This window comes from Pomacea canaliculata, linkage group LG6 (assembly GCF_003073045.1).
Source record: "Pomacea canaliculata isolate SZHN2017 linkage group LG6, ASM307304v1, whole genome shotgun sequence".
Classification (NCBI taxonomy): domain Eukaryota; kingdom Metazoa; phylum Mollusca; class Gastropoda; order Architaenioglossa; family Ampullariidae; genus Pomacea; species Pomacea canaliculata.
This window is the reverse complement of record NC_037595.1, coordinates 29,390,166-29,416,294: the sequence shown is the minus strand read 5'-3', so window position 1 is coordinate 29,416,294 and position 26,129 is coordinate 29,390,166. Positions and strand designations below refer to the sequence as shown.

The 26,129-nt window shown below is 43.7% G+C and overlaps 1 protein-coding gene across 16 annotated transcripts in view; it reads left to right on the top strand.

The window, feature by feature from the left end:
- Positions 1 to 26,129, top strand: part of LOC112567359 (CUGBP Elav-like family member 2) — a 113,801-nt gene that overhangs the window by 9,528 nt on the left and 78,144 nt on the right. The gene's annotated exons all lie outside the window — the stretch shown is intronic.

The window sequence follows — 26,129 nt, the reverse complement described above, 5'->3', positions numbered from 1 at the left end:
AAATGATGTTGTTTACAGATATGGTGAAGGCTGCTGCATGAGAATCTCTTGGTGAATACATGTTACAGTTGTTATGTGCACCACATGCAGAGACTTGCCACAATTTAGAAAAAATATTTGTCTGAGCATTCCACTGAGGTCACACCAAAAAAACATGTACCCGATACACAATCTCCATAGATACAGAGTAGTAACACATTCATGGGACCACATGAAACCACAGTGACACATCTGTAAATAAATAAATGAGAGCACGCTTGTTACTTAGGAAGACCTGAAGAGCATACTTAGACAGACTGGCGTTTGTTCAACTCAGAACTTTAAAAACGAGAAGCTCCTTTTAGAAAATGTCATTTCCTTCCCCCCTTCGTCAAGTACCCGCTTCCCCAACGCTCGTTCACCTGCCAGACTTCAACCGTCGTGTTCGCGTCTGTTATTCGTCTAGGAGTCTGAAGAGCAAAGATAAGTGTTGTTACCTGGAGACGTGCTTCATCGTTGTTACCTGTGTGACGGGTTGTTACCTGTGTGACAGGTTGTAGCTTTGTCACCTGTGTGACGGGTTGTCACCTGTGTGACAGGTTGTTACCTGTGTGAAGGGTTGTTACCTGTGTGACATGTTGTAGCTTTGTCACCTGTGTGACATGCTCTCATATCTGTGACGTACTCGTGGCTCTATCACGTGAGTGGAAGACCAGGAAGGAAAATATTTTGTTTGAAGGCGTCCACCACCGGCATGCCGGGCTTGGAAAGATGATAACCGTGAATGTATTTACCCACGATCATTATCTATGTGGGACAACTTGACTTTCCAGTATTTACACGTGTGTGTGTGTGTTTATCCTGTTTATCACTCCTCTCTTACACTTTATACCTTGCTCACAACATATCAACAGACATGTAAAGAGTTGTCCTGTTATCGAGTTCATGGCATCGACAGAGGGCGGGGTGGTCTGTCCAGGCATCTCAATGAACGCTCAGATATTTGTGAAGTCTTCGGTGAATTTCTCTTCGTTTTGTTTATTGCTCATCACATGCAAAGCAAATAAAAAAACTGGGAGAGAAAGTTGGGATGAGGAGGGAAAGGGTTCGGCACGAGGAAAGGGCATGACAGCATCACTGCTATCGCTTGCATCTGAAGTAAATACGTCAGCGGCGACACAACAAGTGCGTTGTAGTAGACGCAGCCTGCTGAACAGAACCTGCTTCTCATTCCTCTCGGGTCAGCAGACGGGGGATGATGGCAAGCCCCCGGGATGGCGGTCTGGAACTGTGCAACACACTTATGAGAGCGTGTAGTCATTCTGGGTTGTGTTTCTGTGTGCTTGTGTGTAGCTACTGTTGGTTTGTCTGTCTGCCTGCATGCATGTATTCGTCCATTCTCTCATCCTTCTCTCTCTCTGCCTTCCGTTTCTTTCTCTGGCTTCCATTCATGTCGTTCGTCTGGTAAGAATATATTCATAATCGATGATGGATTGTGATGAGTTTTCCCCCATAGGTCCTTGTGTGTGGCTGGGGGTTGTATGTGTTTGTGGTGGGTGTGGGTGTTTGTGGGTGGTGTGGCGGGTGTGTGTGTGGAAGAGATGGGCATCAGGGCGTGCATGCTTGCATAGTGAATGGTAGTCAGTTATTTTTTTTTCCTGTTTGTGTTTACAGCTCCTTTCTCATATATGTGCCACCTTTCTGCACTAAACTGGTGGAAACCGAGTACATCTCCTCCCACACTTTGCTGGTCTTAAAGTAACCACTTACATTGTACTGTAATAGAAACTTCTCTTTTCAAGTTCACTCGTAGCTAACAGGATTTAGTTAAGTCTTGGCGTAGCTGCCAGTCTAAGCTCAGTGCTTAGGGTAGCTAAGAACTTTATCTCAGGGCAGGCAGAAGACAGTATCAGCGAGTAGACAGGATTAGAAAACCCTTGGCTTAGTGCATCAACTCGATACGATGGAAGCTCAGGTTATTACACACGTAGTTACTACGTCAGCACAAGCTGTGTACGAGCTCAGGTTAGTACACGCAAAATCACACATCAGCCCAAACTAGGTAAAGCCTGGAGCTTAGCACAGTGCAGGCGTAGCTACCCGACTTAGCAAGGTGCGGGTGTACTGCCCACCCTGTACACCGACAGACGGCCACCAGCTTGAGGTTGACGTGCACGTGGAGTGAGCAGCCCGGAGCTTGCCGCCAGCACCGCCTAAAATAAAAGAAAAAAAAAAAAAACAGAAGAAAAATGTAAACATCTCTCTTGTCTTCGCCTGTTTCCTCGCCCAGGTGATAACTATAATGAACATTCTCGCGGCGGTGGCTTCGCAGCAAGGAGCTTGCTCATCCCTCCCAGAACATCGCCTTTTCCTCGTGTTTCGACCACCCTTGCAGCAAGGAAGGAATGAAAAGAGAGGATGGCAAAATGGATGTGAGTGGGGTTAACTATGTCATTACCATCCTATGATTTATTTTGCCATACACCGCCACCTCTAATAGAGAAACAGTCGAGTTGTTAGAGTACTGACGTTCGAATCTGTAGGGTTACGGGTTCGATGCCCGTTTCGTCAAGCTGGCTTTGCTGTTTTGCACCGAGATTTGGAAAAGAGATAGGCATCGCCCTCATAAACGTTTCCCTAGAGAAAAGTGCCATTACCTCACTCACCAAAGGGTTAATTTGCTTCGGTAATCTGTGGGCCAATATTGTTCTAATATTTATGGAGCTGTTTGTGTGAGCGTTTGCGCGTGCATGTGCGCGTGTCTCTGTGTGCGACTTTAGTATCCAAGGTAACTTTTGCACACAAAAAAGTGTCTTTAAATGTGAAAGAGTGCTGGGGCTGACTGGCAGCACGATGCCCACTCGCCCACAAACGCCAAACTCGCCCACAAACGTCAGGCTCGGCATCCAGGTGTCGGGTTCCGGGCGGAGCGGGATCTCGGGTTTGTTTTTCTCCGTGTGGGTGGATGTAGAAGACGAGGAGAGGCTTGACGAAGTATTCCAGCAATGTGAGGTTCTTCGAACCATTACAAATATACTTTTTGTTCCACATTCACTTTTTGTAGACAGGAAACCAGTGCGGGACAACTGTTGTTTATTTAGGGCGAGGCATACTCTAGAGAAGATAATTCAGTCTTTGAAATTGATAATGAGAAAAAAAGAAAAAAAGAAAGTTAGAGAGGATGGGACTTAGAAGGGAGAAGTAAATTTAGCGTAAGAGAGCGAAAGTAAAAAAGAAAGTTTAGGAGAGGAAAGAGAAGAATAAAAATGGTTGAGAGACGTTGTACATGCCCCTCAGCTATGTTTTAGTTTTTTTCAAGATGAAATCCTGAGAACAATTCTCGGCTAAAGAAAAACACCTTTACTAAGGAGCCAACAGAAAGTGTAAGTGGAGCTTAACAGACAATTTTGTGGGAAAAGCACTTATCTAAATATTTCGAAAGTATCTTGTTTTTATGAGGCGGCGCAGTAAGCTGGCAGAGAGGGAAGTAAAAAAGTAGGATTTATGGCGAGTTTATGTCAAATATTGCTCAACATCAGGATCAGATCATCCTTTATGCGCTCATTTGCTCGGCCTCTTGTCTGTCTTTACTCTTTCTTCCTTCTCCTGTACACGCAGTCACACCAAAGTCTTTGTTTTGTTGTTTCCTACCGACACACGCAGTTACCTGCTACACGTGTGAGTGGCTTCCACTAGCTGACACAACACGCTCATAAATACAGGTAACGCAGGTACACCATCAAGACATGCTGCCCCCTGGCGGAGAAGCAGCAAAGTCTTATCTCCTCTTGTCAAGACAGATAACTCCAGGCGTGTGTTTACAGTTGTTTACTTTGTTTTCGCGGCGCGAGTGAGAGTCGCGATAGTCAGTAAATAATGGTTGGGAGGTAAGTACTGGTGTGATGCGGCTTTCTGTTACAGGAGATCAGGCGACAGGGGGCGCTGTCATCGGGTGTCTTTCCTAGCATTGGAAGCACGAGCTTATAGGTCCCACGAACACGTGATGTGCATCTGTTCACAAAGTTCCGATTCATAGTCTGTAGTCTTGCATGTATTGAGGTTGATTTTTAATTTGTAGATAAGTCTGTACTCGTGCATGTCATTACGTCAGGCTATAGTCCCTGGAGACATGATGTATTCTTCCACGTAATTACGTCAGGTCGTAGTCCCTCGCGACATGATATATTCTTGCATGTCATTACGTGAGCTCATAGTCCCTCCAGACCTGGTGTATTCTTACAATTAGGGTAATACTTTGGCTGCTTTACAAGCTGCCAGCACACCAGGTGGACAGCAGAGAACCCATAATTCCTTGTGAATCTTCAGCTTTGCATTCGTAACGATGAAATACCGAGAACGTGAGGGAAGGTGCGAGAAAGTTATAGACCTCACAAATGCCTTCGATGTTGCTGTATTGATATGGCGTTGAAATAAAACACAGTATCAAAGAAGCTCTCCTAACATTGTTATAGATCTTGAAAAGACAATCGATGTAGTTGGGTGTGTTGGCCTCGTGCGACAATTAGAAGTGATTGCAGCCAATGGGATGGCAGCAGTTACAGACAATGTTAAGGACACGTCAGCCTTGTAAGGATAGTGTGAGTCAGAAACAACAGATACTCTCTTTCTTTCAGATCTCATTATGTGCTTATTAAAGCAACCTTTATTTTCCTTTTCTTCCACGTAAAAGTGCCCCCAGGCCCCGTTGGCCCTCTGAAATTTATGGGCATTATTTATGTATGGAAGAGACACACAAAACCATCAAACGGGACCCGGAGACGAAGCAGCTGCGATCTCCACTTTGCCTCGGGGCCAGGGTAGCAATTAGGGAAGACTGACCGCCGGTACTGACCCGTGTCGCACGGGCGAAACCATTTGAAAACACGCCCATTTCGACTTCGGCCTTTAAGGACTTACCAAAACAACATGGCGCTGGAGGTGGCGGTAACCAACGTCACACCTTAATCCATTAAGTCTCACGCGAGATGCTGTCCACCGACGAGAATCTCGCTCTCTCGCCGAGATGATGACGTGAGGTGTAGGTAACAAGGGGGTGAGGATGGCGGTGGTAGGTTGATGCTGTGACAACAGGGTGGTGAGAGGCCCTCGACCACAGGCAGCCCCAAGTCAATGCATGTAAATGCGAAGCTAATTGCATTTCTAGACCCTGCGACCCCTGGCGGCCTTTATTTTGCCCAGTCGCCGTGGGCTCTACAGGCATGTGATTGCGTGATCAAAGGACACCGAGAACAAACACCGCAGTCCATCACAGGTCTAATGGAAGCTGAGCAACCGGCCATGAAATAAGCTTTATATTAGTATTTTTATTATTGTTGTTGTATGTGCATTTAGCAATGAAAAGTAGGTTTAGCTATACTGAGGTATATAACTTCAATAAAACAAAAAAAAAATACAATTGTACTCGAAATAAACATTTAACAGATACATAGCCTGAAAGACATCAACGAACAAACATACAGACACAGCATTATCGAAAAGAGCAAGGTCTGGTAGGCAAGACAAGATGGAGAAAGGCTAGTTGAGCACTCTGAAGTTTGAGGTTTTTTGTGTGGTTTTTCCCTTTCTTTGAATGTTGAGAGTTTTCGGGACAAAGCAGGCGTAGACCACAATCGAAGAAGCATTAGTGCTCACGACAGAATTTTTAAAAGAATTACCAAAAATCGTTCGCTAGTTGCAGACACAAATCCACAAATGCAGCGACGAAAATAAGTAACAGTTGTTTTATCTCCCTGGTGTGAGTAGTACTCAGTACTCACCACAAACTTTATTACTGGATTACTGGCAGATGATTTTTTTCTAGATTACTGAAACGAGGCAGTTGTGTACAATGCTTCCGGTTTAGTCCCATTCTTTGTTTAGGCGCCGAGACTAACAATAGAAAAGTTCGTTGGTCTCGGCAGACAGCAGTCCACCTACACACTCCGTGTACACTGTGGTGGCGCTGCATTGTGGTCACAACACCAGGTCACGAGGCTGAGGAATGTGGAAGGTGAGCTGGGACACGGTGATCCGACATTAAGCTGCACGAGTGGCCGCCACTTGTCACGTGCATGACGTTCCTTCACGCGTCACGCGCAGCTTCACGTCAGCCGTGATCTGGCACGCGAGCTCCGCGTGATCTGACGTGCCACGAGAGCATTGCACGTTGGGACATGACAGAGGTCTGCAAATTACTCCAGCAAGACTGAACACTTTTATTAATTAAATTATTTTGCACATCGCCTTAAAACAGTCTCGTTATTTTTGTCTGATCGGTCTCAGTTTGTCGGACATTCTTCCCTCTGTATCCTTCTGTCACATCTCAGGAATTAAAGAACAATAAAAGTATCAACATATCAAACTAGGCAGTTAACTGCCCTTGTTTTCCCGTTTGCTGAGCAATATACTTGCATTATGATGAATCATCTGGCAAACGTGCAGCAATTGAACAATTGTGAACAATTGAACGTTCGTGTACTTTGAAGCTTCAACACCAGAGTTCACAGGATAAAAGCTTTGAACTTTCCCAGAAACCCGACACCAGGCAAGTGGAGAAGGTCCACCAGATAGGCATCACACTACAATATCCCAGACAGTCCACATTCTATGTGATCCCGAAATGACGATAATTATTTCATGTTATTAGACAACATCTGTTCGGAAGCAAATTGTTTTCTGCTCACGATAAGCAAAACATTTCGTCCTTGAACTACAGGGGTCACAGTCAACATACATTGATGATGATGATGTCGATTTGTAATGCGCAGGTATCCATTCAGAAGAATGCTCATTGCGGAGAAAAAACAAAAGAAAAAGTAAAGCGAACAAAAATTGTGCACCATACGAACTCATCATATTCCAAAGGGTATATGATTGCTGTAATAACAAGACTTTTGTTTCGGAGTGTACCCCGAGACCTCAAAAATATTTGATTGGCTTTTCCGTGGTTCAGAGGTCAAGAAGGCCGTGAATGCTACGCTAGACTAGGTTCCACATGCTCATCGACAAGTTCATTCTTTCATGTATGAACGTTGGACAAGCAGACATCGCGTTACGTCATCACTACGTCCTCTGAACGTAGTACCTTGACTATGGGCCTGAACGTAGTCAAGACACAGGAATAATTAATGCAGAGGTTTTTTTCCCCAAAAGCTATGTCTGGATGGACTAATGGAGGAATATCCAAGATGACGGGGTCGTTGTTTGCTCTCACAAAGTGAGCTGCACGAGGTGCGTGCCAAAACTCGTTGAAGAATCTGTCCTGACAGCTGCAGACGCTGTTCTGTAGGTCAGGCTCCGCTGAAATTGAGGCTTAAACAAGTATTGATTATGAGGCTTTCAAAGGGACCGACGATCGATTACAGAGTCTGTTGCATCTTTGAAAGGTAAGCACCAAAGGGTAATGTTGGAGAGCGTCCTCGCGACGAGCTCACGTAAAAACACAAAGTTTTTGTTTGTTTGTTTTTGTTGATGTTGCCGGGTAGGTTACTTGTACAGCTCTGAAGCCGTTGATGTGTCGTTCAAGACGGTTAAAGATTTTGTAGAGGTGAAGTGTTTGTCTTCCCTGTTAGCTGCAGACAGCGGGCAAGTCGTGTTCACTCAGACGTTGATCGACTGAGAAAAAACTTTCAGAATTCTCTTTAGGTCTTGTCTTATTCTTTGTTCTTTGGAAATGCGTCTTTACCCCTTTAAACTATCCCATCCTTAATATAACTTCTCTCTCTGTCTTTATTTATTTATTTATTTGTTTATTTCCATGTGCGTGCGTGAGTTTGTTAGTGAGAGAGCAACACCACTAATTTATTTGCAATCCTCCCCATCGAAGAAAATAGGAGCTTAGAGATTTCGTTCTTGTGGCAGGAAGACAGGCTCAGTCTGTCAGACACAGGTCTTTTTGTTACCGGAAGTTCTTCCCCGATTCCCCGCCGTTTCCCTTCCCCATCCTCCAGCATTGTCAGTTAAAGACCAAGGAAGGACATTTCAATTAGCTATTTCAGTCCCAAGATTTGTTTCTCCAAAGGTTTTCAGCAAATGCAGGTACGGATCTTTAAGTCTTCAGTGTCCAGGTTACCGGTTTTTATTTCAATTCAGTCATAGACGTTTCAAAATTAATAAATAATAAATTAATATACCAACAATGACATTTATATTAAAAAGAAGTACTTTAGTGTAATGTGTGATGCTAAACAGGATAATTATCTTTAAGGAAAAAAGTAATGTCTATTTGCCACCTGGGCTGTATCTCTGTTGGCCGAAATTTCGCCACGACATTTTTGAAATCTCTCTCAAACCACATCTGAAAGTATCACTATGCATTTCCCTACCAACGACTCTGTCTTATCTACTCCTCGTTGTATCTTTCTTCATTCCTCAGCATTGATATCAAACAGACTGGGGTCTGCTAATTATAAGAATGGTTTTTATTGTAACTCTGATGTTCTTTGTTTTAGTCTCTGACTGATCCAAACCATTTTGAATCCATTCAATGCAGCTCATTGAGCAGCCTTAATCGAAGCAGCGATTGTTTGATTTTCCGCAGGGAAAGGAGTAAAAGTATGAAACATTTAAAAATAACTCTTTTGAAATAAAAACATCAAAACCTTTCAGCGGCCACACAAAAACCTTTTTGTTTGCCAAGCTGATTGTCTGTTTGTTTGTTGCTCTTCATGTCCCTCGATTTCTATGGCACATCCTGTCAGAGATTAGTTGGCCCTGTGTCTGTGTGTCCTTGCACCCAGAGGATCCTCCTTGCTTGCACCTGTAGTCGGGTGTTTTCTTCCGTGTGCGCATGCGCGCGTCGACGAGCCTTTCCGCTACCCAGCAACACTTCTCTCTGTTATTTGCTGCGATCATTTATTTATCCACATGCAACCTAGATATAACCCCTCTCTCTCTCTCTCTGCTTTGTCATAACACACATACATGTGTATATATCTGCAATCATTTCTTATTTATTTTTCTCTCGTCTCTGAAGCAACTGAATAATTAATAGCGAATTCCATGAAGTTTTTATACATTCATTTCGTTTTGTTGCCACATCTCAAGACAAGAGCTGACTTGCAGTCAATTATACAACTTTGTCTCTGAACTTTAAAACATTATTTGCTGCACAATCAATAGTCTTTCCGCGAGCTAATGAGCCAACTGTTGATAAAGAAACAATAAAAGCAGTCAAAGAAACAGAAACCCCAGTAGCTGTCTGTCCAGAAGAGACATTTTATGTAGGCATGAAAGCAAACGTGTTTGGTTGGAATTATTAAGGCCAATAATCGCAGCGAATTCCGCTTGTCCCAGGAAAGAAAACATGGCAACATTTCGATTGTTTGCTCTCCTCGTCGGCCTTGATAAGAGCACAGCGGGTGTTCGAAGCTGTAGTCTTCTTGCCTGCCCACCCTATTGACTGGGCTCCCGGTCCTCGCAATCAATACAATATGAGCAGCGTGATTTTTCTGATGATTCAACTTGTTAAGCAAGGTCTGTGTCTTGCCGCTCTTCCCATGCTTACTGACTGTTCCTAGTCTTACCTTCCAGCTGCAGAAACTGTTCCTTTCCTTTCTTTTCCATGAGAGGATTTTTTGACATTTCTGATACCACCTGTGCTTTGCCCACACACCAACATTTGCATAACTGTACACCACACAAACACGTAGCAAGATTTAATAAGTATTTAATATAATAAGTGATTTTTTTTATCTAGAATTCGCAAAAAAGTCAGCAACGGTGTTGAAACATCTTTAATTTTAATCGTAAACACACTGTGTGAGTGTTTTCATTCTCAGCTTTTTTGCAGACTCTTTTCCTAGTTAGGCTCATAAGTGCACATTCATCACGCACGATTTAAATCCCGTGCAGTCACCCAGACCTTCCAACGTTCGGTCAAGGTGGTCGCAATCTATCCCGACATGACGTTCAACCGGAAGTTGCAAGTCGAGGACCGGCAGAGCGATGTTACAGCGCTTAGCACAAAGCACAAAAGCCTTTTTTCTGCAATCAATCATCCAGAACAGCATTCGCTCCCGTATCCACCTTAATCCGCCACCTTTCTGGCACCGGAATATCTCCCAGAGCCTCGCTTTCGGAACAACCGGAACAAACAGCGTCCAGTGGACAGGACGGAAATGAAACTGTTATCCTTATTTTCCTTTTGCTTTGCGAGAGATCATGGACGAGTGAACGAGCATGCTGCTTAGGGCGGCGCGTTCATCCTCCGGTTCCTCGCCCGTTAGCCGTCTGCTCCATCCTAATGACGTAAGAAACCAGGGGAGGTAAGTCTCGGCACGCTTCATCTTGCGCAGAGTGCGCGCAAACGCCGGGGATCGAAGATCCCGCAGACAAAATGGAAGCCGGGGAGAGGAAGTGACTGTACATGGCTGTGAGGTCAGCTGAGAAGACAGCAGCGTCTCATCAATCACAAGGTGTTGCTCTCTCTCTCTCCTTTCCTCCTTCCTCCTTCACTCCCAGTCAGCTCTTCGCCCTTCCAATCTCCACTACCACGTGACCTCAACCTCTCACCTCTTGCGCACGTCAGAGGGAGATTGAGATGTCATGCGTAACTTCCTACCGGTCCGTAACGGATGCAGAAGATGTGAGTTTAGTAAAGTCGAGCTGTGAGCTCCGTTGGTCAGTGTGAAAGCAATGAATGATTGCATTAAAAATTAAATCAACATGTTTGTTTGTTTGTTTGTTTGTTTGTTTGTTTGTTTGTTTGTTTGTTTGCATGCGGGAAATGCATGAGTGTGTATCATCCTACCTGTCCTCTTCTGACGTCACTGGCGGCAGCAGCCAATGGAAGGTTATTTTTTTATTACTATTTTATATTTTTGCTTTGTTTTTTGTTTGTTTGTTTTTTTATTTGTTTTTGTTTTGTTTTCTTTTTGTTTCTTTGTTCTGTTTTTTTATTTTTATTTTATATTTTTGCTTTGTTTTTTGTTTGTTTGTTTTTTATTTGTATTTGTTTTGTTTTCTTTCTGTTTCTTTGTTGATATTTGTGTCTTTGTTTGTTTGCTTGTTTTTTGTTCAAAGAAACTTAGAAAAGGAAAATAACTTCATAACACAGATTATCTTAAATAACATCTCTCTTTTGCATGGGTTATAGCTCTTCAAAGGAGACCTAGCCTTATTATAAAGCATTCGATATTTTTTCTCTTTTTCTCTCTCTCTTGGTCTCTCTCTTCTTTTTCAGTTTTGTTGATCGATTCAGGACTTGAGTAATTGTCTCTAACCCTAACCCAACCCGTTCCAGCCCCGAGACTCGCAGAAGGCCAGAACTTCCCGTTGCAGGATGTTTGGCGATGGTCCTGCTGCAGCACAAAGCCAAGGAAGCGGCGGACATGTGTCGGGACGCCGCGGTGCTGGATGGGAGGATGGAGGCGGCGAGGACGCAGCAGAAAAGGCCGGCGCATGCAAATCGATCCTCGGGCGTTCGGAGTGAAAGGCTGGCTTGTCCGCCACTTTGCCGCCGCATTAAGTTCCCTCCACACACTCCCCTCGCCCCCCAGCAGACGACATTCCCACCGAGTCAGACCAAACACGGCGGGTCATTTGTGCCAGACTGAATCGCCAACTGTCATGATAAGCGGTCTGTGATGGTTTTGTAGCCTTGTTGATCCCTCACTCCGCTCGCTGCTATATTTACCGCACTCTCCCGCTCTCTCCGTGCCATCAAAAAATGTTGATGAAGAGGCAGTTGTGTTTCTTTTTTGGACTAGAGACTTATTTTTCCACAAAAGGTTCAATCGACTACTTTATGGGCCCAATGTTTGCTCTGGGGACAGATTTGCTGCCAATGGATCCGCCATGTTGTTTTTAATGTCCACGTGACTCTTTTTGGACGGTTTGCTCCATCCACAGAGGCCCAATGGTCTGTCAGCATCATTTGCATACACATGTGGTAGAGAAGAAAATAAGGGTGAGGGTTGCAGTTATGTGACCGTTGAGGAACAGCCTTCAATCTGTGTTTACCGATGCACAGTAGTCTGACGGCCATGTTATTTAAAAGAAATGTGAAGAACAAAATAATCTGTTCCATACAGTGCGGGCTTATATTTTGGTAAACACGAGATTTTTTCCCCGGAAAAGTCTTAAGTCGTTTGAAACCACATTTCAACACATAAGTTATGTAGGAAATTCATGTGACTTGTTTGGTTGGCTCACAATTTTCGTGGTTGGGGCTGGAAAATTTGGTGCCACAATTATAAGCCAGGTACAGACAGGAAGTCAATACCAAGCTCATTGTCCTGGGACAGAGAGAAATCCCCGGAGTCAGACGGGAATAAAATTTGCTGCATAGGAAAGAAAGCACTTTGTCTTGTCGCACCTGGGAGTACTCAAGTCAGTAGGTCGAGTAGGACCATGGCTCACTTCTTCTCATTTCATCCTGTTTCTAGCCAACAGATGTAGACATGTACAGATGTATGGCGACTGAGGACATGCATGGGTTTGTTGTTCATCACCTCAGTGTAATGATGTCTGTGTCATCACAAACATTTCTTCTTATTATTATTTATACACTTATTCAAGTCAGTACAGGAAGTAAGAAATCTGTTTAATTACTATTTACAGATTCGAGTCAAATGCTAAAAATATCCATGGAGCATAGTTGTCGTGAATAATTGTGCGGAAAGTGTTACAACATTTAATTAAGTATTATTGTTCATACATTGTATGAATGTTCAGGAACTAATGTCATTGTAGGCGGACGTGCGATGCTCGTGAGCTCCCCATTCGCTTATTATCCTGAAGGTGCTTCAGACTCAACCTATTTCCCTTCCCTTCCATGCCACCATCTTTAACCAGTTCGGTGCTAGACTTCGGTCCCCGTCTGCTGGGCCTAGTTCGTAAGAAGATCAGCGGTGCTGCTAATAGGGTTAAAGGTGATTGGTCCATAAGAAGGTAGAGCAAAGAAAATCAGTTTGTGGAAATGACAGCACGCCCCTGCGTGTAAGCACGGGCTCAGAGGATGCTCAATCTGCTTGCCGACGGGTTTTGCATATTTCACAGACAGTTTTTAACCCCTGGATTTGTCGCAGGCTCCGCAAACCAAGCCCATGATGAGCATGGACAAGAGATTGGGTTCGTGCAGCTGGGTTGAGCATGGCCCACACTCAGACCATATACCGGAAATTACAGGCGGTCCTGAAATCTTTATTCGTGACGATGTATACTTTTTAAACTATTTAATTTAGGTTCGAAGGAGATAAATATTGCAAGACAATTTATTATTAAAAATATTAGAGCTTTGTAGTAAGCAGTAAAGCATAATCTGTATTTTTGAGGACAGTTTCCGCCATAAAAGCTAAAATGAATTTTTAAACAAATTTATAGCAAAAACCCTTTATTGTGCACATTAATATGTCAGGAATAATAATAATTGGAAAAGATCCGCTCAATGCTGTTACTGTTGTCTGTGTCACTTAAAGCAGGCGAGCTGTAGATTGTATGTACACAAGCAACTGCCGCCACCTTTGTGTGAGCCCAGTGACAACCGAAAGCCAGAAGTCGTCTGCAAGGACAGGTGAAGGGATGCCAACGCAAGTTTGTCGATCCCTGGGGCTTATCTGAGCATCCTTCTTTGTCTCTGTGCTTAAAATAGCGAGGTCGAGCTGGGCTGTCAAGTGTCCTTGAAACAATCGCGCACGTGTCGGACCCCCACTTCCGGTGCGTCCCTCGGGTGTTCCAATCTGCTCGCGCACTCCGCTCGGGCAGAGCGGAAGTGAGGCATGTCTCTCGCGAAGATCACAGCAATGATGTTATTGGTCCAGAGACTGATGAGTAGTTGTGATGAAGCACACCTTCGTTCTCCAACAGCCTTCTCGTCGTCATGCCGACACTCCAGGCAACGATGTGGGGGATGTTTTCCTCCGAGGGCAACGAGCGTGTGGCTGAGACATTTCCACGGCGGGGGGGACTCGTGTCCGCTGTGTTGACTAACTGATGGCCAAGGGAACGCGAAATTGCAAGATAAAAGCCTGCTGATGCAATGAAAGTATTGAGGGGAGGGAGGAGAGGTCAAACAGAGTGCTGTTGGCTGTTTGTTGAAGGCCGAGTTTTATCGCAATCATTGTTTGCATCTTTCGCGAACTCTGAGATAAAACATTGCGTGGGGCCAGGCCGGCCTGCGTCTGCTTCCGGTCAAACTTCCAGGGACCGTATCTATGGACGCAGAGTCAGCGGGTAAAGGAGGTGTGTGTCTGGGATTATTGCAGATAATGAAGACTAAGGTGGGGAGGGTTCATTTGCATACAGGTAAAACCAATGCGTTAGGAATCTGGGTTTCAATCTTGTCTAGGGGTGGGGAGTCTAGGATCCTTTTATTAAAATTTCTGGTTTCCCAACCCACCTTTACCATAATAAGATTTAACCTCTAAGTCAAAAAAAAAAAACCTTTCCTATTAAATCAACCAGTCAACAAGCCCACTGATGAACCAGTCAACAGAACCTATTTGCTCCTGTATCTCCCCACCCTACGGCTAGTCGGTAACGACCTCTGAGGTACTTGGACCTCCACCCGATTAAAGTCTGTTAAAAGGTACGACCCTTCCTTCAATAGGTCATTGCTTCGTCTGTGCTGTGTTTTCATAAAGAGGAAGATCAAGTACCCTTTCAGCAAAAAATTTACTTTTCTAATATGTTTAAATGAGTCAGATGATTGTTTCATCTACAGCGTATTGAGTAGGGAGAGGAAGACAAGCGGGCTGAGTGACTTTCTCTAAGTGTTGTTTACTAGTGTTGTTTCCATAGAAAAAAAAAGTAGGATCAGATAAATGTAATACCACCCTCTTTTCTCTGCCAAGCAGACGGGTGGGGTAAGATAACATCTTGTGATTCCCGAGATTAAATCCAGGCATGCAACCGCGTGGGTTGCCAACGATACTTGTCAGATTGATTATGACCGAAACTCTGTGCGTGCGTACGTGTGTGTGAGAGAGAGATTTCTCTCCCTTTCTCTCTCTCTTTTTCTCTCTGCAGTAAGACACTCAGAAAGCTAGATCCTCATTAAATACAGAATAACAGATAGTTAAGTAAGCAAGACCCCGAAGGAGGACCCATCACCTGAACTCCTGCAGACATTGTCCAAACATTTGCTCACTAAACCTCTAGCTAACACTCTCTTTCTAAAGTTTTTCTTGTTCACTCTGTTTCTTTTTCAAGAGTCCAGGCTGAAATACCGAGTTAAACCTATTTAAATTGGTGGATCCAATTACCAATAGAGCTCCTTCAAACTCAACCTCCCCCATTAGTGAACAATTCTGCCAGTTCATCTCATTCGTGAGAGTCTAACGGCAGGAACGTTGGAAAGTAAACAAACAGTTAAACCCAGATTATGATATTCTCCAGGTGTCTTTTGTTCAATGACAGTTTTCAATCTGGTATTGCTATGATAATAACATCCTTCGTGTTATCAAGGATGTCAAACGTGCTGGTCCCAGTCTGTATGAGAATTTTATACAAAGATGTTACAGAGCCGGTCGACCTCTTGTGACCCCTCCAGCATCCTTTAAGCCGATATTTAAAGGAAATTAAATTATTTATACAGGATAAATATATTCTGAGAAGTGCGCCATATATACAGAGCGAACAGATAAGAAAAGTTGGACTATGGAAGGTTTACTTTGACCAGAAGAAGAATCCTGGCAAGAACGGAAAGATAAATGTTATTTTCTGGCGAATAATAATTCTCTGTCTGGAAAAGATTTGGTTTCCAGATGACGTCAAGGCTAATAATAAGGTGAATGTGCATTTCTTCCCAAACTTTATTCGTGGAAATGCATTTCTCGTTTTTAACACTCGCGGAGCTCTCCCCAGAGATCCCTGTTTGGGATCGCGATTAACGAACACAGCCACAAGAAAGTAATGGAATTCGTTGGCAGAATTTTAAGACTCGAGTCAGATGGTACGACTGATTTCTGCCAGTGATAAAAAGAAAAGGATGCTTTCAGGGTATTAGAATTTATGAGAGTGTCATTTCTTTTTGAATAAACCATTTTTAAACGGCGTTCGATCTTCTGTGTGTAGGGGGAGTAAGGGGTGAGGTCTCTGGTTGCCCCCTCTCTCTTTCTTTCGTGTGTCCTTTGGGTTAACTATCCTTCCCAATTGTTGTTTATTCAAAACATGTCCGTGGAGCGATCGTTTTATACAAAATTAATATTCTGCTTACCACTCATCTAACTCTTTTGTTGTTTTTTTGCGAATTCCCCCAAAAATAAAGGCCAGAGAACAATGACTAGGGAAGCAAAACTCTTGGAAATAAAACAAATACACTGATTTGCGCTTCTTTTCTCCTCTCTTGTCGCGATTAGGACAAACGCCTCACTAGAATAATCATACTATAGTTTTCGATTAAGAACGACGACGACGACGACGACGATGACGATGATGATGATGATGCCGATTTTGATGACCTTAGTTGTTGACACGGCGTCAACACCATCCAAATCCATCAAGTATGCATATATGTATACGCAGCGATCGGTGGCGAGCACCAAGATGTATGCAGACGGTCAGACCAGAGAGACCAGACTACGGCAGACAGACCAAACTGATTAGCCGAGCTATCAATCGCATGTGTGCGCGCGCGTGTGCGTGTGTGTGTGTGTGTGTGTGAGCCTGTGCAAGAGAACGAACAAAAGTGCACACACGCACACACACACATAGAATTATGATTTAGCGAGAGCCATGTGATGCTTGTAGTCTCTGTTCCTGAAAGGACTAAACGTCTCTTTTTTCTCCCAAGATTTCCTCCTTGCTCTGGTGAAATTAAAATTTAATAAAAACTTCCATTCTAGCTGTCAAAGCCACTGAATAACAGCATGGAACCTCTTCTTTAAATTAGTACCAAATCTTTAACCGTCCTTGACCTTTCAGAAACTTCGTTTCCGGGTCAGACACCGCCGCTTAATAATGGAACGACTTCACGCGGCGAGAGGCTCCCGCGGGATGCGAACGTCACCGCTTGTTCTTGGAACGGTGCTTGAGAGAGTGTCAACATGGATTTCGTGAATTGGAGTGGAAAATGTTTTTAAGAAAAAAAAAGGTGGCGAAGATTCCATAAAAATTGATGTCACTTTAACAGCCGCCCGTTGAGACATCTAACAGCAACCTTTGCTGGATGCGGCAACAGCAGCTTACGCAAGACCCGGATGTAGACTGACTTTCTCAGAGGCTTGTCTCAGTCTTTGTTTCCCTCTAGCCTTTTCCTTTTCTTCTTTTTTTTCTAATTCCTCTGAAATGTTTCCCTGTCTTTTCGACTTTTTAAATTAAGGTTTAATCTACATCTGATACATACTTGGGTCGTGAGGAGGCCAGGACCACATCACAGCGGTGTTAACACTTGGGATGTTAAACATTATCTAAAATTACTGACAGTTGGACCGTATGATCACGTGTCAACCAGCATTTACTTATCAGAATCGGTTTCCCAGTATCTTGTATCCAGCAACCATCTCCCACTTTTTCACCTGCACCTGTTGGCGAGCTATTGACTGTCTACCTCACCTGTTGGCCACCCGTCTGTTGTGCGACATTAGCAACGAGCGTAGGAAGAAAGAAGTGCCGAAAAAAAGAGAAACATTTCTAAGACTAAGGATTTGTTTGACATTTTGTGTCACGCACGCAGAAAGACAAGCAGATAAAGACACATTCAGGCAGGAAGATATAGTTTATCGCCATCTGTTAGCCACGTTGGGTGAGATAGTGGCGCGGATGTACACAAGACAGTTAACAGAGACCAGAAGGTGTTACCCGCGCCACAGTCTTGCTGTCTGTTAATATGAACATGAAACGGTTTGAGATGGATGGGTAGGTGGGTAGATGGTGGGAGAATGATAACGGCCGTGATGTCAGTGGTCACGCATGACTTCCTTCCGTACCTGAGCTGAAAATTATGGACTGTTTCGAGTTACAGCTGAAAAATGTTTGTCTTATTTATACATCAATGACGAGGTTGTGATGTGTTCCTGAGGATGTAGAGGGAGTTCAGAATAACCGCAGGAATCGAACATTTCCTCTAATTTTGTTTAAAATGTTCAAACAGGTATTTGGAGGTCTTGACAATATTTTTTACATTATCCATCACTTGATATGTTGTTCATGACTGTCATCGCAGAAAAAATATGTATGGCGTACTGTAGCCATTTACATCCTTAGAGAAAGCTTTATGGACACTGCAGATTTCTGAGGATAAAAAATTTTGTTTTAACTTTCCGAGAATGCCCACATGTATCTCGAGAAATGCTGTGGTCATCTTTACTGTCTCGGAATATTAGTCACGAGACATTGTTTTATTGTTTACTGTAATTCCAAACTCTGTCAAACGCCTTTTCCAAGTCTTCACCATAAATGGCTAGAATTACTGTAGGTGTTTTTGTTGTTTGTTTTTTTTGTTTTTTTTGTCGGCGCCAAGTTCCCATCTCCATCCCACCCATATCGCTGCTGCCAAGTCGCCGGTTCCTTGTCTTGCCGGCGGTTGCCTCGCTCCGCATCTCTACCCATCTTAGTGCTCAGCCTGCGCGATCGATTCTCCCAGAATCCTTCATTTCCCTCTAATAGCGCGACGTGTCGCCATTTAACGCAACATTAGAGGCCGCGATCGGCGAGTGTGTCCTGTGCTGCCAGCGCTTCATACCTCATTCACGGCCTCGTCATGCCGGAGCCGCGGGTCCGATAACTCTTTCAACGGCCGTCACACTCTGACGGCTGCGAAGAGTGCACCGGAAGTGACAGTTTCTATGCCTCGACAAAAAGTCCGCGCTGTGGTAAATGGATGGCGGGGATTCTTCCGCCTCCAGTGCGATTGAAGGTCAAGAGATAGGAGGGAGAAAGATTGGGGTAGGCGAGGTTACTGCGGAAGGAGGGGAGGGATGAGGAATTGACGAACTTTGCAGGAGAGTGGACGAAGGGTGGCTGGTCTCTTAAAAAATTGTTGAGACAAAAATTGGAAAGGTTCATTGCTATATACAGTACTGGAATTCTGCAATGAATGTTCTGTGTCCTTTTTTCTGAATAAGCAGTTGTAATCGTCCTTGGAACTGCTGACATTCGTTTGCGCTTTCTCTATAGGGATTCTGTTAACCTCGCAGGAAAAAGTTCCCACACAAAGCATTAATTTTATTTTTAAAAGACTAATTACGTTTCCTTCTAATTTGTTCCGCGTTAAGCCGCAAGTCTTTTAAATTCTTCTAAATAAGTGTGGTGTTTCCCTTCATTTATCAAACTTGAGAAAGCCCTCTCTCTCTTACCCCTATATTCTTACTATCTTTCTCTCACTCTTTTCTCTCTCTCATTCGCTTTCTTGACATGTGCTCTCTTGTATCTGTCTTTCTGAATTCATCCAACACTTCCCTACATTCTTAGCTTTCAGGGCGTAGTTTCTTTGTGCAGCAAAAGTGCAAACCTCTTCAGCAATTCTGCCTGCCCGTGGCTTAATATATAATACATGTATCCCGGCATGACAGGCCTGTCCACTTCAGCTCAACACGACAACAGCGCCGCCAGAAATTGGCGGCCTACGTCTTCGTAGATGGAAATGGAAGGCAAACATCCGACCGATTTGCTGTCAGTAACGGGCCTCGGTCAAAGAAGCAAACATTGTCGAGTTTGTCGAGATGTCTGTCCTGAGTAGAAACATTTCTTACCGGACTCAATCCTCCAGCCTGCAGCGGAAGTGACCAACGTCTTATGGTCTTCGTGGATCTGTCTTTTCCCTGATATTTCATTGGTCGACAAGCTTTGCGTGCAAGTCAATTTTATCCTTTTGGCCTATTATGGTTTATCACATCCAACTTAAAAAAGGAAAAATATTGGAGAAATCAACTTTTTATACTCATTCAGAGATTTACAGAGGAACAGACAACCATCATGTTTCGCACTACCATGCACAACCCCTGCACGTGTTGTACTCCTTAACCTCACTTTCATGAGTGAGAAACAATTTTCGTTTCGTATAAAAAGCCAGCTCTCGTGAAGCAATAAAAAGCTTTAAACAGTTGCTTCTGATACCAGCTTTGAACTGTGATATTGTTTAAGCCCATCGTTGTCCGGTTTGTAAGCTCCTCGTCCCGCCAGCAAAGACCATGTGAATGTTACACAAAGCTCTGGAGGGTTACCGAGTGGATTTATGAGTGGATTTAACTTGGTGTCAGACTTAAGTAGTGTGTCCGACGGCCATAACAGTGCTTCCCAAAAGTGTTTTTTCCAGGGAAAAAAATCCCCCAAAAAAGTTTTTTGTTCAAACTGTAATAAAGGATCTCAGAAATTAGTTTGGTAGAGAGTTGTGATAAGTCGCCCTGGAGACTTGGAAAAGCTTGCCCCTGGCGACAAAAACTGAATGAGATGGAGGATCATGCTGGAAACGTTCTTTGCTCTTCTCAGTAGGAAGACATTTATTTTCCAAAAACAAATAATAAAATTACTATTTCTAGATTATCAGTACGTATGGCATCCGACATAGACATTCCTAATTTGTAACAGTGCACTTGATCAAACCCGCTTGCCGACAAAATGAAACGCACCGACACTGAACGAACTACTTAACCAGGGCAGCGAATGAAAACATAAAACATGTTTCCGATGTTATTTCCCTGTGGTGCAGTATAACCACGAGGTCGACGCTTCATCCCTTCACAACTGACTGATGTGGGCGAGATAGCGCCGAGTACAGATGACAGGGTGCAGGAGGGGAACGGGAGGGAGCAAGCCGGGGCTGGGAGACGAGGAAAGAGAGCGAAGCAGCAGGACTGAAGAAATAAACAGATCTTCGAAGGAATAAAAATAAAAACACTCGCGCAGAGTTCGAAAAGTGTTCTGGTAGTCTTTGTGATGTTCTTCAAAGGCCAGCTCAATGGTGCAGTCTGGTTGCTCGTGCATGCGTGGGTAGGCAAGGGGTAGGTGGTGGTTGTGGTCTTTACACCCGGGCAGCCGCACCTTTCTCTCCCTTTATCTATTTTCTTTATAAACCGTAAGCCGAGCCACTCCCATCCTACAATTGTCTGCTTCTTTGGAATCATCATCGTCTTTTTTTAATCTGAGATTAAAATACAGTATCATTATCTCAGTTTTTAAAATTGCCTCCAGTCTGGTTTCACCCTCGCTAAACAAACCCAGTGCATCCACCGGCATATTAAATAGTTTATGATCATGAGGTCAACACGTTACTAATGTAATTCAAACAAAGGAAGAATGTTTAGCACGCCTGGAGTCAATCCCTCCCCGAAGAGCCTGCAGTAAAAACCAGTTTTGTAAACACTACCACAAATTTATCGGTTCAGATGGCGACTGCATCACCTGCATCCCTTGCTGAGCCGACCTTTCAAAAAGTTCATCTTGATGAGGCTCTGCCATTCCTCAACACCTGCAGCCTGTTCTGGCTTTGTCACAAGGCAGTTTTGTGATCTCATTTTCTTGGAAATATTTTGTTTTTGCTCAAAACCGAATTTGGTCTCTTTATTTGTTTTCTGCTGTTGAAACACTTTAGTCAGCTTTTGCGGAGTTCAATTAACTAAGTCTTTATTTGTAAAAAAAAAGAAACAAACAGAAAACAGAAAAGGTGATCATCATAGTCATCGCAAAAACAAATTGATGTCAGACAAACATTTCGTCCTGCCTTTACTCAGAAGGAACCTTGCTTCGACCTTCGATTCATGGTGTTCTGTCGGTCAAAGCATCCTCTGACTACTGTTTGTTCGCAAGAAGCATCTTTAGCAACAATTGCGAAAAAAACATTGTCAGCAACAAGGGTGTTAACGCAAACTTTCCTGGAGACATAAACATCCACGTTGCCAAAGCAGATGAGAAAAGAAACAGCTTCATAAATATCAGCGCCTAGATCACAGGTAGCCAAGCAGAAGAATTTCCTGATTACTTGCACTTTTTTTTCCGTGCAGTGGCCTTTGAAGAGTTTTGTCTGAAATCGCAATGCCCTGGGCATAATTCCGGCTCAGGTCGAGGTTCAGGATCTCTCTCGGGTATTCTTCCCGATGTGGCATCAAGATGAAAGGGACGAGGCGCTTGAGGGTCGCTTTGTCGCGAGCTCTACTGAGTTTGTAGCGCATGGAGGTGTCAGGAGGAGGAGAGAAGAGATGGTGAATCATTGTAGAAGTATTGCAGAGCCACCTGGAAAAGTGTTGCCAGGATGCGATGTCTCTCTCGGCAGCTATCCACATTAGAGTATCAACAAACTCCATCTTCCTTTGTCATTTTATTTATTTATTTATCTACCCTTGCTCCTCGTTTTAAATTGATGTATTCTTCGCTTAGTTTTATTAATATTTTTATGAAAGTGGAATGTGTAATTGTAATTATTTTTCTGCCGTTAAAACCATGGCTACTTCAGTATTTAAGTACATCAGTACGCACACCATCCTGTAGATGGCGCCAGACCTGAAACTAAACTAACTGTTGGTGAACGAGAGCTGACCGAGATTCAGTAGCAGTACCTACATGAAGGTCTGGAATCCCTTTGATACTGTCTGGCCCAGCAAGCCCACAGGAAATGAGTCTGAGATGAGCACTACTCAGCCCATGGGAAGCTACTGTCGATGGCTCGCTCCGCATGCCCGTCAGAGGGCGACTGCGTCAGAAAGTATTCGCATGTCGTCGCTGCTCTAGTCGGGGAGATAACTGCCAGAAGCCTTGTGCTGGCCCCTGATTGCAGATAGGGTAGTCTGAGATAAACACAAAGATGACGTCACATCCTGCTAGGTTCAGTTTGCAGGATAAGGAAGAGTTCAAAGGTAGGTGGCGCCACGGTAGAAATTAAAGCTAGTAGTTTTTTGTCTAGTTGTATATGTAAACAATGCCAAAACGAGGCTGGTATTGCGTTTGCAAAGAAATTGAATAGTTTGACTTGCAACAGGACACACAAGCGAAGAATACTAACACGGAACACAATTATACACAGAAGTACCCACAGAAGGTCCACATTAGGTGTATCCATCAAGTACCCACTTTAGACATACCCGAGGATGGTTCACTTTACAAATATCCATTTACACATATCTACAGATGTATCCATGGCCAGCTTTCTCTGTGACTACATCGTCAGCTCAGTGTGGCTGGAGACGGAGGTAGAAAAGAGCGCATTGTGAGTTGTACCTATGTAGATGGATGTAAGCAATGTGTCTCTCATGCAGGCTGCAGCCAATTGTCATTTATTTGTCTAAGTCTCAAAGGGAATGGAGAGCAAATGACAGCTGCGCCAGAATTACGGATTATTTTTCATGCACTTCAATTTGGAAGGCAGCCAGGATACTCTTCAGAAGGCCGCTGAGAAAACAGTTGAGAAAGGGAGCACTCTGATTTATGAAACTCAGACCAGGCTACTGAGATATGTAAATCTGAATGTAAAATAAACACCGGTGGTGTCAAGGATAGCCATGGACTCTACTAGTGCAGACTAGTCGTACAATGTTGTGTACAGCACCATTCCAAAGTCCTGGAGAGGCTAGACTGTAGCAGGTCATCTCTTCAAAGATACAACAGCATGAAATCCGCAGGACTATTGCACATATTGTTGAGAATACATACAAGCTTTGAGGTTGTTTGTAGAATTTACACATACACTTCGATCATCTGAGCACACATGGACACACTCACGCAAATACACAAACACTGAGAATGAGAGACATTCGCACGAGACTACTACCTAGACAAAACAAGATTTTAGTTTTGAAAGTTAAGACCAGGATTTGTAGCTTACTTTGCGAGTGCAGTGAAGCATAAAAACACATTTCATTTTCTAAAATCAAGGATAAAAACATTCTGAAAGTAAACTACTTACCAGCAGATCAAGGGAAGAAAAAAGGCTTACAATGTCTAATCGCCAGCTTGCAGCCAAATGACAGGAACTCAAAACATCGTTGATTACTAGCAGAGACAAGAAAAACACGGGGGAGAACTCGACTAATTACTGTCTAAGAAAGGAAGAGGACCTTACAACGGCTGAAATGACGAGGTAGGGAGGTGAAAGGTCGTCAGGATGCATACAGTTGTTCCTTGTTGGCAGGCTCGGGAAAAATGTCGATGGAGCCCACAATACTGACCCGGCGTTGAAGACAGAAAAAAATGCAGAAATATTCTTTCTTTTGTGGCTGACCGATATTCGAGACGAACATTTACGGTTGGCACGTGATCTGCTGTTGGAATCGAGCACTTGGTGACCTCTGGTAAATATCAGCAGTCAGCAGCAAACATGGAACAGCAAACATGAAGTATTGCCAGCTGAGGAAGATGCGCGACTTCACTGTCCATGACGTGACTTCCGGAAGAGCTGGTTGACCCATGACCCCGACTTTCAGAACCAGAAGGACTATGCCTGTATAGAGCGATCAGCAGACCTGGAGCGAGCTGACCAAAAAGTTGGGGGAGGGGGAGGTAAGAGGCGGAGAAATGGGGATAAACGTCTGTCGGTGGCGCTAGGTGGCGCTCTGGAGCTGACAGCTGACAAGGCCGATAACTGCAATCTTGTGTCATTGGGCAGCTAACTCCAGGCTGCTGCAGTCAGGGCTAAGCTGACAAGGTGGAGTTAAGCCAGCTGTGAGCTGGATTGTGGGGTAGGACCGAGTAAACGGATTGCAGGGCAAAGGCTGCTCATATCATTGTTTTGTTTTGTTTGTTTGTTTTTTTTTAATTTTCTCCTGTCTCTTGCGGGAAAAGACAGAATGAAAAAGAGCAGAATTTCGGACAGTAATTGGACCCCCAGCGGTGAAGGCGCTGTCCATGCACAAGAGATCCTCTGTAGGCAACAGACTACTTAGATTGTTAACGTCTTCATCTGCACCCAGGGTTCCTTCTGCCCTTCCCTGGTAGTTGAGAAACACTTCCAAAGAAAAGAACGCTAAATTTATTTTCTTGTTTTTCTCCTGACCCTATGGTGTGCCTTTTTTCGCCTATCTTCTTCTGCTCCTCTCCCTTTTTCTTCGTTTTTTCTCCTTTTTCTTTTTTTATCCTCTTGTTTTTCGTCCTCTTCTGACTGTTCACCTTCGTATTTCTTTCTTCCCCTCATCTCGTTCTACCGCTGTTTCTTTGCTATCTTGACAATCAACATTCTATCTTCTCTATCTCTTCTACATGAAAATCGAAAACAGCAATATTTTCTGTATTAAACAACTCGTCATCCATTTTTCAAAAGAATTCGGAGTTTATATTCGTGTCGTTTCTCTAAGGTTTAACCGTCCCTCTTTCATCTGTGCTTTCTAAAACGTTTTCAGGAATATTACTAAAGGGAAGGTGTGCGGTTCTAAATCCCTCACGGGATGTAAACATGAAAAAAGAAGACGTTTGAAGCTCTCGTGGGCGGTAATGACTTCTGCAGAGGTCGGGGATTTTTTTTCTCCAAATTTTTTTCTGTGCTGTCAAAGAAAAAGAAAGTACCTCAAGCTTATATTTATTGCGGTCTACATTTTTTCTGTCTGTAAACCTAACATGCAGGGAGGTCAGCTGTGGAGGCAGACAGATGCAGACCGTGAACATCAACATAATAAGCAATGCATCATCAAAGAATGCAAAGACAGGGCAGGAAGTTATGGATGTGTTCAACACTTGATTAAACCTGAGCTGCTTTTCCCACATTCATCATTCTCATATCCTGGGTATGTAGCTGACAAAAGGCAAAACTGCCAACATCCAAAGTCATTAGAGGAGTTATCTCACAGTGTTTGGCAAACACGTTTTCTGAAACAAACTCGTTTTTCCCGCTGGCTGTCTGATACACAGGGCAGAGTGTTTTGTAAAACTGTTTGGCAAACTGTTTCTCTCGTGCTTTCAGTGTTACAGTGTTCTGTTTTCGATAACAGTTTTTATTCCAAAGCCATAGCCTATCCCATCGTAAATTAAAATCTTGTAGAACTAAAGAGAAATGAATGAGCAAGAACCACCAGGAACAACTGGACTCGAGCAGACGAGTATCGGTACAGATAATTTAAATGAAAATTTAGAGGTTTTCAGGCTGGTAGCTTTCTTGTCGACAACTGGAATCGAATTCACAAGTTTGCCTTCGAATTTCATTTCCAATACGACACTGTCACAGTTAATGGCCATTGGTGTCACTCCATGAAATTGTGAGTGGTTCATTGGCGTGGGACTTAGTGTCCAGGGGCGTACTTATCTCCGAGTTTCTGAAAATAAATTTATTGCAAACAAAAATCTGCTTCCGGCAC